The following is a 12,436-nucleotide window of genomic DNA, read 5'->3' on the forward strand; positions in this document are numbered from 1 at the left end:
GACTATGACAAATACATTTCTGTTGTTTGCAAGTGAACAAAAAAGGTAAATTCAACAAGGTGGGTGCTCCTGTCCTGAACCTAGAGCAGCACTTCAGTTTTGCTTTGGGGTGATTGTGTTTTTAATTTCTTCTCTCTCATTGTCTGCAGGTTTGGAAAGCCACAAGAGACAGGCATGTTACTAATTTCCATGGCGCTAAACGAGCAACGTCAGACTGGTCTGAGGTGTGTGGGGCAAGATCAGCTGTTCTTCATCCTGGGCTATCATTGTCAGATTTTAATGTATGCACGAACCACTTGGGCGTTGTTAAGAGGAAAATCCTGGCTAAGCACACACTGTTAATTACCTCAGTTGACACGATGCTGCCGGTCCATGGGTTAGGCTTTGGTTACCAAGGTTTCTAGAGAATGACAGCATATCAGAAACCTTGTGTGAAGATGCCCTCTAACAGTTTCTGGGCCAGATTTAGGCTTAGCAAGCAATTTCCACACATGGAAACAAAAATGGGTAATGTTGCAACAGCGCTGAGGGTTTTACATTTTATTTTAATGTGTGGTGTCTGTGCTCATGAGTTCGAGGGTGTGTGCACATGAAAACCTGAGATCCTTATCAGGTTTCTTCCTCAGTCGATCTCTGCTCTCTCTCCCTGACCCCCCACCTCCACCTCCCATTTGAGTCAGGGTCTGTCATTGAACCTGGAGGTCAGTGAGTTCAGTTAGATTGGCCGGCCACCAAGCCTGTAGGATCTCCCTGTCTTCACCTCCCTAGTGCCTGGCTTTTTATGTGTTTGCTCGGATGTGGACTTGGTCTTCAGGTTTGCACAGCAAGCCCTTTACCTACTGAGTCATTTTCCTAGCCCCAGTCCTAAAGGTTTAGCACAGGAACCTGACCGTCTCTTAGAGGCCAGTATGAGCTGACTAGAGACCACCAAGTTAGAGACCCTGTCTGCCTGAGACAGGCACTTGTACTCACCTCTGGTTTATGTTAGGCAGAAATGGTGGCACTGGGTTGCCAAACTGTCCAATTTATGAGGCAATGCAAAATTAGGGTTCTATGTGAAATTCTCTGATTTCTTTGTTTTCAATTAAAATTTTTCCTCAAGTGGTTTTCAAGCTAAACAAAACAAACCTGCAGGCCAGATGTAAACTTTGGGGGTATTTTTTCTCTTTCCCTGGTCCAATATTGTGCCAGAGCCTGAGAGAAACTAAGACCTAAGTCTTGCTGTTAGGATGGGTTGGTTGGCTGGGTGTGGTGGAGCACACCCTTTGTCCTAGCTCTTGGGAGGCAGAGGCAGAAAGGTCTCTGTGAATTCAAGGCCATTCTACTGTACATAGTAATCTCCAGGAAGACCAGAACTCTATTGTGAGACCCTATCTCCACAGGGAGAGGAAAAAAAGAGAGAACCAGGTGGCTTTGCTGAGAACAGAAGATATTTGCACATGTTTTTGTGTGAGATTACAAGTAGAAATGCAAACCCAATGAGGAAAAAAGAAATGAAAGCCATTTATGGGGGCTGTGAAATCAAACCCCAATACGACTTCTGATATTAGCTGTCTCAGTTAGGGTTTTACTGCTATGAACAGACACCACGACCAATGCAAGTCTTATAAAGGACAATGTTTAATTCAGACTGGCCTACAGGTTCAGAGGCTCAGTCCATTAGCATCAAGGTGAGAGCATGGCAACGCCCAGGCAGGCATGGTGCAGGAGGAGCTGAGAATTCTATATCTTCATCCGAAGGCTACTAGCTGAATACTGGCTTCCAGGAAGCTAGGATGAGGGTCTTAAAGCCCACACCCACAGTGACACACCTACTCCAACAAGGCCACACCACCCAATGGTGCCACTCCCAGGGCCAAGCATATACAAACCATCAATGGAATGGCCCACAATGGAATTTTCTGATTTGTTGAAATTGAGCCTACTTATTTTGTCTTCTTGGGATGGCAAGCACCAGGCACAAACAGTACTATCATTCGTGTGAAGTACTAACTTTGATATTGAAGCCAGTGGGAGTGGCCAGAAGTAAATCAATGATTAAAATACTAATGGCATCTGTCATTATACACTACAGGAAACATAGCTGTTGCACAAAGAAAAAGATTTTCTGAGGGTTTCACAAGTTGAAATCGTTTCAGCACTTTGGAGATGGAGTTGTGGAAGTGCATCTGGTTAGTGAGTGGGATGAGGTCTACTGAACAATAGTGCTCTGTCACTTGTGAATATATTGCCTTCTGAGCAAGCTCTCTGGTCACCCTGAATAAGCCAGTCATTTTCAGATGGGGAGGTTGTCCTGGATTACTGCAGTGGGCAGAAGCAATCACAAGGGACCTCAGAAGTGAGAAGTAAGGTCAGAATCCAAGGAAAGCATGCAGCCTTCAGAAGCAAGGAAACAGTCTGAGTTTTGACTCTCCAAAGGAGAAAAGCCCACTGACATCTAATTTTAGATCGCTGGGTTTGACATGGACTCCCTGGTTTACAGAAAAATAGAACAATACATTTGTTTTCAATCATTCAGTGTGGTCATTTGTTACAGCAGCAATAGGAAAGTGGTACAGTAGGTAGAGCTCATGAAAAAGCCTGAAGGCAGGCAGCATCAAAACATGGTGTCTTCAGAATCCCAAACCATCCAGAGAAACGATTTTCTATGGACAACACCACGCCACTTTCTGTTGTTTTTTCACATCTAAAATTAATTGTTTTGGAGCTGGGGGTGTAGTTTAGTGGTATGACACTTGTCTAGTATGAGTGAAGGCTTGGATTAATCACCAGCACCATGGAAGATTTATTCTGATGCATTCTTTATTGCCTAGTGTACAAACTGGGAGTGAACTTTACTTACATGTACTGGAATTATGGATCAAGTGAGAATAGTGAACACAGACTGCCTGGGAAAGGTCCCCAGAGATGCTCACTAAGTGGTGCAAAACAGAGATGCTCACTAAATGCTGATGTTTTGAGATGGGGCCTTAGTATATCGCAGGCAACCTTTATGCTTCAGTAGCGGGATCGTAGCCACCATGACGGATTTACATGTTGGTTTCTCATGCTTGTGTGTTATGGCTTGACTGTGAAATATCTCTCACAGAGGCTTAAGTGCTGAATGTTTGGTTCACAGCTGGCAGATCTACTTTGAAAGGTAGTAAAAACTTTGAGGGAGGTGAGGCCTTGCTGGAAGCAGGTGTGTAGGAGGTGTTTTTGACAGTTGTGCCTGGTCAGGGTCCCCTTTTCCCTCTCTGCTTCCTGTGTTCCATGGGTGAGCAGCCAAGGAGTCTGTGGGTGGTGACACACCTTCCATTCCCTTAAGCAGTCAAGTTGGGCATTTTATCACTGAGTCTCAAAATGTACAAACATGTTTTGTTCCTATGGATCTTAAAGTACTGTTTAACACACACACACACACACACACACACTCACACACAAATTGAAAAGACTAGAACCTTCATTTAACATAGAAATAGACAAGGTGCAGTTAATTTCATTATTGGAAAACATTCAGCGATTTAAGGGTCAATCTAAGACTGACACAGGAATAGGATGGAATTCACTTTTTTTTTTTTTCTGACTTAATGGTTGCCAGGATTAATCAAGTCACAAATGTGAATAATTTCTTCCTTTTTTCAACTGGAATTTTTAAGTGCTTATTCTTAGAAATTCTTTAATATTAATTTCATGCTAAGTGAATCATTATTAAATACTTATGAGGAGAACTATTTTTAAGCCATGTGCTCATTTGAAACTGTAACGTATTACTTTCTGCAGGCAATAAAAAACGTGCTAAATTAGTTACAACACCCCAGGAATGGGATGTGTGCTCTAAATAAGAATGCATGCGTTTACTGACCTAAATAAAACGGGGCTAAAATTGGTTGCACGTTCTCCTAAAAGAGTATACATGTCATTCATTGCTCAATGGGGAAAAACACAGATTTTTGTTCCGGAATCGTGGTAGAAATTCCACAAGGCTAGGGTTGTTCCTCTGATCTTCAGCCTTCACATGTTTTTAGTAAGTAGACAGGTTACCTGTCTTTGCAGTTCAGGCCCCAATATCCCCACCAATTTTAAAATGCCGTTTGCTACTCTTGGCTGTTCTTGTGTAACAACCATGTACCCACTGACGGGCTCTGCAGGGAAAGCAGCTATTCATTGGCATGAGGAGGCTTTCTTTCTCTAGACCAAGCTTAAGGCAGAGGACAAGACTTTTCTTTAACCACAGAAATCTGACTTTATTATAGTGCTTCATCTTAGTCCTGTGGCAGGCCGCAGGGACTCAAAATAACGTTCATTTTGACAAAACAGAAACGCATTTTTCTTTATTGTTTAGCCAAAGCAGGTAGCTTCTGTGATGACTGGCATCTAGGTAGCGAAGAAAGCTAGAAGGTTGAGCTTTCCTTCCTACAACGTAGGAAGGGTTTTCTAAACTTCTCCTGAAACAGGTTCAGTGACCCTCTTGTGAGAAGAGGCTGACCATGACAGGGACAAAAGAGCACCATTCTCTCTGAAGACTCGGAGAGAAGGCACTGAACAAACAGGCCTTGTTAATGCCCCCACATTCATAACTGGAAGATTATATTCTCTGTCCAATTCTCTCTCCCCATGTCTGCCCACTTTTCATCAAAATGAACTTAAGGATTTCCAGGCTTCATTGCTTCCTTGGGTCCCAGTGTCCGTGAAACATAAAATTTGAATGTTGTCCCCTTGTTGCTGTCTGTTTGTTATAGAAGCCTTAACTGCGAACTGAGCATGGGAAAGGGAAAGTCATGTTGCTTCCCCTATAGTTGGCCTTCATCGAGCAGCCATTGGCTAGCTTACAAAGTAGGACTGGTCAGACTTCAACACTCAGAGACACACTAAAGAGTTGTCTGGCTCCAGGTAGCTTGTCACTGAAATCAGCTGGGGAAAGGCATGATGGCTACAAGCATATGGGAAATCATGTGGACAACTAAGAACAGAAAGCAATAGTAGAGTTAGCTTGGCCTAAAACTGCACTTAAAAGGCTGGAAAGGGGGTTGGGGATTTAGCTCAGTGGTAGAGCGCTTGCCTAGGAAGCGCAAGGCCCTGGGTTCGGTCCCCAGCTCCGAAAAAAAGAACCAAAAAAAAAAAAAAAAAAGGCTGGAAAGATGGCTCAGTGGTTAAGAGTACTGGCTATTCTTCCAGAGGACCGGGGTTCAGCACCTACCTGAGAACTCACAACCGTCTGTGACTCCAGTTTCAAGAGATCCAATACCTTCATATAGATATACATGCAGACAAAAACACCAATGTACATTTTTTTTTTAAAAAGCCAGGAGTGGTGGTACACAACTTTAATCCCTTCACTGGGGAGGCAGAGGTAGGAAGATGTCTATGAGTTCAAAGCCAGCTTGGTCTATGTAGTGAGTACCAGGATAGTCAGATCTTTCTACATAGTGAGACCCTGTTTCAAGAAAAAAAATTGGACTTAAAGTTAGAAAGTTGGGAATGTAAACCACTCTGTCTCTCATTCATCAACACTCCCTGTCATGTTAGTCAACTTTCTTTGCTACTTACATTTTTTACCAGCATTCCTTTTTTTTTTTTTTTTTTTTCTCGGAGCTGGGGACCGAACCCAGGGCCTTGCGCTTCCTAGGCAAGCGCTCTACCACTGAGCTAAATCCCCAACCCCGCTACTTACATTTTTTTACCCTGTTGTATAACCTGGGCATGTACAAGGACTTAAGGATTCCAGATTCTGTAGGAGTCGCTCCGTTGGGCAAGCTATGGTCAGCTATGGTCATTTAATTAGCTACGGCAAATGTGTGTGTAGTAAGACTCTCCCCCACTTGGGATTTCATTCCTCTAGTAGCCCAGACTCTTCTGTAATCATATTACTTTTCTGATAAAATCAGCTGTAAACAGAGAAGGATCACATATCAAGTGTATGTAACATACCTGACCTACTCGACACTACGGCTCAGAAACACGGCATGTGGCATAACCTCGGTTGTTTTCCCTTTGTGACTCTGTGGTTCCTAGTAACTGTGGCAAGTTTCCAGCATCACCAGGAGAGAAGACTGCAGAGTGTCGCTAGCCTGGAAGAGATCACACTTCAAAGTGGGTCCCACTCTCAAATTGCAGTGTCCGCTGATCATGTCTCTGTACCATCACAAAGTTGGGACTCTGAGACCACAGCAGACAGAAGACTGTGTGTGTCTACATCCTCCTAAGTGTATTCCTGCAACAGAGGCCAGGGAGTAGCGTGTGGGTGTATATGCAGGGAAAGGGCTTCCTTTTTCCATAAACTTTTGCTCCTGTAACCCTCACTTCCTTAATATCAGGGGTCTCTTCCTCTCTGGACATTGATCTAACCTTCACTACTTGCTGTACCCATCCCCATCTCTTGAAGCCTTTTTTTTTTTTTGACATAAACTACTCATAAAGTTTTCTTGTCTAATTCAGTATACATTTCCTCAGTCAAAATGTTTCAGTGGGAATAATATGGTTAGGACTGTACATAAACCTCTTAGACCGTAAGGCCCAGTTCCCATTGTATTCTCTGCTAGCCTAGGAGCGAGCAGGCACAAAACAAGTAGCAAAAGGACAACTGAAGCTTGGTTCTGACACCTGCTAGAAAACAGCTCTGTGCGTCTGCTTCTCTATCCGTGAAGCGGAAGTAGCACCTTCCACCTATGGTCAACGTGAGGCTTAAAGGAATGCATACCAGGTAAGTGAATCGACCCAGCATCAGGACTTAAGCAAACAAGATACATCTGAGGTACCAAAGGCAAAACTATTAAATACACAAGATACACTTGACACACCAGGCCATCAGTAAGGCAGCATGCAAGTGTCCAATCTCACGTGGGAGGTATTGTAACTCACTACCATTTTGTTCACAGTATGGAATCCAAGACTGGTGTTTCTTATGCATTTGTTAAATCTGAAGGAAGGTTTGACCAAGGCAGCAATTTTGCAGTCTTTCAGCTGCTGGTTTTTCATTTTCTCTCTTGAATGTAATAATGTAGAAGCTTCTAACACACTTCGTCAAGTTTGTAATTTTCATTTTTGCCACAGTATCTGTGCTCACTTACACCATAGCCAAAACTATTTTTAGAGGGACTCAGACTCAGTTTTTGCTACGATTCAAAATAACATTTGTACCGAATCATTTGTTTCTCTGAAAACTCATTGGACATATCGCAATGTGGCCATCTCATTCCTGTCAAAAATTAGTGAAGGCAGCTCTATACATACGGATGCTGCATAGAGGGTCCACCTATGAAACCCCATGAATTTAAATGTGCACCTTTATGCTGTATATGCTTCCCATTTAGTTTAAGTTAGGCCTAAACATAGTGTCATTTTATATGCTGAAGTTAAATAGCCCCGTAATTATTATTTTTTTTTTCGGAGCTGGGGACCGAACCCAGGGCCTTGCGCTTGCTAGGCAAGCGCTCTACCACTGAGCTAAATCCCCCCCCCCCAGTAATTCTTTATTAACCATTAACCTGACATAAAAATACTGCCATTTTTTCAAATATATAAAAAAATCTGAGTACCAAAATAGTGACTTTTGCTCTAAAAAACAAGAAACGAACATGGTTTCACATTGTTTTTGCTGGTAAATACTGACTAACAAAAAAAACCTTAAAACTTGTCACTGTATGGCTTTTTTTAGGGCTAAAGTGTCATTTACACTTGTCTCTCACCACACATGCTGTTCTTTTCTTTTTTCTTTTTCTTAAAGATTTATTTATTTATTACATGTAAGTACACTGTAACTGTCCTCAGTCACACCAGGAGAGGACATCTGATCCCAAAACAGATGGTTGTGAGCCACCAAGTGGTTGCCGGAATTTGAACTCAGGACCTCTGGAAGAGCAGTCAGTGTTCCAAACTGCTGAGCCATCTCTCCAGCCCACAGGTGCTATTCTTGATTAGACTAAAATGACTCATTAAAAAGGCACAAGCCTCAACTACAAAAAAAAAAAAAAAAAGCTATTCTGTAAAGCAGAGTGTGTTAGTTTTGGATCAGGTTCCCCTGGTGTCTCTCTTTAAATTTTTGTTATTTTATATGTATTTATTCATGTTTGTGCAGTGTGGTACCCAGTGAGACCAGAAGAGGGCATCAATCCCTTGGACAGGGGTTACCAATAGTTGTGAGCTGCCATGTGGATGCTGTGACTCCAAATCAAGTTCTCTGGAAGAACAGTCAGTGCTCTTAATGGCTGACCCATCTCTTATACCTCTCCCTTAATTAAAAACAACAACAAACCTTGTTATAAATCAATATACTCATTTCAGATTTTGTGAGCTTCATAACCTTGGTAGCACTTGCTTTATGAACTGGATTTGTTCAATGGTAAGATGGCTATGCCTTTAGAATACTGACGTTAACAGTAACCCAGGCAGGGGATCAGCTTCCTGCTGCTTTTCCTTCCTTGAGTCATGCCCTTCTTGTGGAAGATTCTCTTACTCGGATTGGATTTTGATAGACCCACACAGTCTTTCCTCTTCCCCAACTTAACCCATTCCCCGAGTTTTATTCTGATGTTTAAACATCTTTAAAGTATACAGGTGATCTAATTCAGCAGGTTTTTTTTTTTTTCTACCATGCACTGTCTTTCAGCTAATCTTATTCCCGTTTAAAATAAACAGAAAGATGTCGATTAAAGGTGTGTGCTAGGGTAAAACCATACCACATCTAGAAACAGGTTTTTCCAGCTTACAACCTCCGGATTCAGTGTGACCAAATATCCTGCAACAGAGTATTTAAATATAAGAGCTATTTATTACATGCACATATTACTTATGTGTTATTAAGGCACACTTGAAGTTGTGGCCTTATGATTGTAATGGATGGTTCTTGGGTACTAATTAAAAGATTCTAAAATTTTAAGGTTATTTTGACTCCTCCCTAAACTCAAACATCTGTAATTTATGCAGCTCCAAATTAGAAAACAATTTTTTAAAAAGGGTTGGCAAGATGGCTCAACAGGTAAAAAGCACCTGCCACCAAAGACTGGGTATCTCCATTAGTGAAAGAACTGATTCCCACAAAATTGTCCTCTATGCTCACTTGACATGCACACAAGTGTAATGTTAAAAATTCAAGAATAAAAGATAAGCCAAGTCTCATTTGACAAGAATGGAAGTTTCTTCTTATGTGGCTTAAATGCAACTCTGAACCGGTTTGAACTTGAACTAAGCAGTGAATGGGCTTGACTAGGGATTGGAGCGATCACTAGCCAAAGACAAAACTCCTGTTTGTGGAGTTTGACCCATATGGCAACTCCCTTCTCTTATGAACCACATTCCAGAGTTCTCTCTTTTACGAAGCCCTAGCCCGGTGCGGCGCAGTAGCCACGACCCGCGGTCGCCCACTTCCTCCAGGAGACTCAAAGGACCTTCCCATCATGCCGCGGGAGCGCGCTCGCCCCCAGAGTGCATTGCGCGTGCGTGCGTGCGCGCGCGCAGCCCCACTCCCTTGCGACCGCGGGAAAATTCCAAACTCGTCAAAGCATAACAAGTTCCGTGAGGTCGTGCCAAGTTTTCAAGCCGCAGAAGCCGGGAGGTGGCTTCTTTTCCGCCGCGGCCCAGTCTGCTGAGGGAGCTCTGGGTGAGGACCACCCGGGAAGGCTGCCGCTTTCCGCCAGGGCAGGGAAGACTCGCGAGAACGTGCGCCGAGTCTCAACGTGGGCAAGCAGCGCTCCCTCGGCGCTCTGTCTGAAGCTGGAAGGTGAGAAGCCACGGTAGGCGGGTGCGAGCCGCGGGAGGGCGGGGCAGGAGATGGCGCTAAGCCCGGCAGGAGGCGGGGCCTGGCGAGAGGCGTGGCTACAGCCAGGTGGGAGGTGAGGCCGACAGTGGGGGCGTGGTTAATCCGGAATTGAACCGAGCTCGGCAGAGGCCGACCGACCCGGTGGAAACTGATCTCCGCGAGAGCGGGGTCGACCTGGAGGGCCGCTCCACCAGAGTGAGGAGCCGAGAGGGGCGAGCCGGACGGGGCTGACAATGAGGGACAGGGTCTAAGGCCCAAGGTGAATCCTAGTGGGCATGGCTGGGGTGATGGTACAGTTACCCTTCGTCCCCATTTATTTTTATTTTTATTGTTTTAAGCAAATCCTCTCCCTCTGGGTTCAGAGCAGCTGCAGGTACTTTTGAAAGGACTGGAGCAAAGGTAAAGTTTATTGCTCCGCATCCATTAAGAACAGCTGGCCCAGGGTTCCAAGAATGCCCTCCCACACCTGCTTGAGGGACAGGCCCAGAGGGTTTAAAGGTACAATGTGCTTTCTGTAACAATTTTTAGGTGCTTGGTCTTGGAGAGGGTGCTGGACGAAAATCTTGGGCCAGGCCGAGGATGTTCAAGACCTCTGTGTGCCTAGAATTTTCCCCTAGTCTGAGATGATTTAAAAAATCCAATGCCCCAATTAATTTAAGCGGGTGTGATTGACATAGGGTGTGATTGACATGAGATACCTGTTTGTGGATGACCCTCACTCACCTTTAGGGTGGTTCCAAATGGCAGATTTAGTGCTCACAAATGTGTACGTAGAAGCTAGAGGTGTTGTCAGGAGTGACTCTCTTTCCCTCCTCACCCCTTTCCTGCCTCTCCTCACACCCATCACATTTGGCCTGGAGTTCACCTGACTTTGCAAGCCCTAGGGTTATGCCTTTCTCTGCCTCCCCATTGCTGAGATCACAAGTTTGGGCCACACATTTAAAACCTTAAACACACACACACACACACACAGCGACAAACACTATTACTATTGTGGGGGTAGAACTCATGATTTCAGGCTTGTGTGGTAAGCATCTTATCAACTGAGCTAGCTGTTGAATGCTACTTTGTCTGGGTGGTCATGGCTGGTATGTTGTTGCCCATGTGAAGCTGTATGCACATTTTAAATGATGGGGTTCTTAACTGCTTCCATATTTTGGCAAATAGTTCCAGCAGTGATTACACAAATCTTGTATTTATAAAATCAACCTCAAGGAGGCCAGCCTGGCCAGTAGGAAGTTGGTTGGATTTTCTATACCACAGAGAGGCCCCAAGGAATCTCAAACTGTTAAAACCGTAATAGGAGTGGTACAGCCTCGGATCATTGAGAATTCATCCTCAAATGCTCCTTAAAAAAAAAAACAAACCTTAGTTTATGTTACACATATTCTCTGGTGTTGTTTATGGTGTTATGGTTATTAGCTAACTTTTTAATATGGAAACTTCTCTTAGAAGACATAAATGAATTAATTTCCAGTGATTTACTAAAAATCTAATATCATTGGAAAAGAGAATACAAAGATTCACAGATTCAGGTAACGATGCAGTGCTTGAATGCCATGCTGCCCCATCTCTTCCAAGGTTTCATTATGTCTGTCCTGGAACTCACTAGGTAGACCAGGCTAGTCTTGAACTCACAGAGATCCACCTGCCTGTGCCGCCCAAGTGCCGGAATTAAAGGCATGGTGCCACTACGCCTGGTTTGAGTGTTTTATTTTCGGCTAAATATCAAGCAGCATTTGTATTGTTGTTGTTTGGACTTAGTTTGAAAAAGACTTTGCAAAATTATCTGGGCATCTCTGTTAGGCTTTTCTTGTCTCTGTTGCTTGTCCTGAAATAATTTCAGGAGTGTATTAGATTTCTGTTGCTATAACAAAATGCCTGAGGTGGGATACTTTAAAGAATAGTTTATTTAGTTCATAATTCTAGAGAGTCAAGAATGCAAAGCATTTGTGTGGCTCTGGTCAGGGTCTCCAGTTACACATATCACACCGTGGTGGATGATACATTGTCAGAAGCATGTGCAAGAAGAAAGGGAACACTGAGAGACAGTGGACAAGGTAGACTTAGGTGCTACGGTCTCATGATCCTATAGCAACTGAATATGTAAATTCCTCTTATTAGGCCCAACTCTTAAATCATTCTCTCCTTTTGGGAGGCAAGTTCTTCTTGTGCCTTAGCTTGAGGAGTCTCTAATAGGCCTTGACCATGCCTTTTTGAGCCCTATCTGTTGTTATAAGAAAGACTTATTGTACAAATCACTCTTCTCTTGGGACAAGTCTTCTTATATATGTCAGGCTGGCTTTCAATTCAGTGGTCAGGCCTGTGTCTTGGGAGAGCTAAGACTTCTGGCATGTAGCACCACACTTAGCTTTTAGAAATTGTCATTGAAGAGCCATATACATCATTTATTAGCTGTGAAATGAATTTGGAACTGTTCAGTGATGACCACAACTCAGATTCAGAATTCTTTGCATTACTTTAATGGTTTTAGACTCACAAATCTGTGGCCAATTTTGGCTCCACTCAGTCTCAGACGACATTGGTTTGTTTTCTTACTGTATAGATTAACCTTTTCTAGACATTTCACATTCATATCATGTGAATTAAGTACTATGTCTGGCTTCTTTCTCCTAACATAATGGTTTTGAAATTCACCCATGTAGTAGCATTTATCAGTAGCACCATGTTTGTATTTCC

General features: G+C 43.4%; 1 protein-coding gene across 4 annotated transcripts in view; it reads left to right on the plus strand.

Annotated features, from left to right (window-relative positions):
* Positions 1–9,404: 9,404 nt before the first annotated feature.
* The window catches only part of Fancc (FA complementation group C), a 129,198-nt gene continuing 126,166 nt past the window's right edge, over positions 9,405–12,436 (plus strand). For 2 of the 4 annotated variants that reach the window (NM_001443863.1, NM_012557.3), the window contains exon 1: positions 9,405–9,697. The gene's annotated coding sequence lies outside the window, so the exon portion shown is untranslated. Of the gene's footprint in view, positions 9,698–9,825; positions 9,996–12,436 lie in introns of those variants that run through there. The other 2 variants (NM_001443864.1, XM_087589768.1) reach the window with 2 other exon arrangements.

The sequence above is a fragment of the Rattus norvegicus genome, chromosome 17 (genome assembly GCF_021556685.1).
Source record: "Rattus norvegicus strain SHRSP/BbbUtx chromosome 17, alternate assembly SHRSP_T2T, whole genome shotgun sequence".
NCBI classification, from domain to species: domain Eukaryota; kingdom Metazoa; phylum Chordata; class Mammalia; order Rodentia; family Muridae; genus Rattus; species Rattus norvegicus.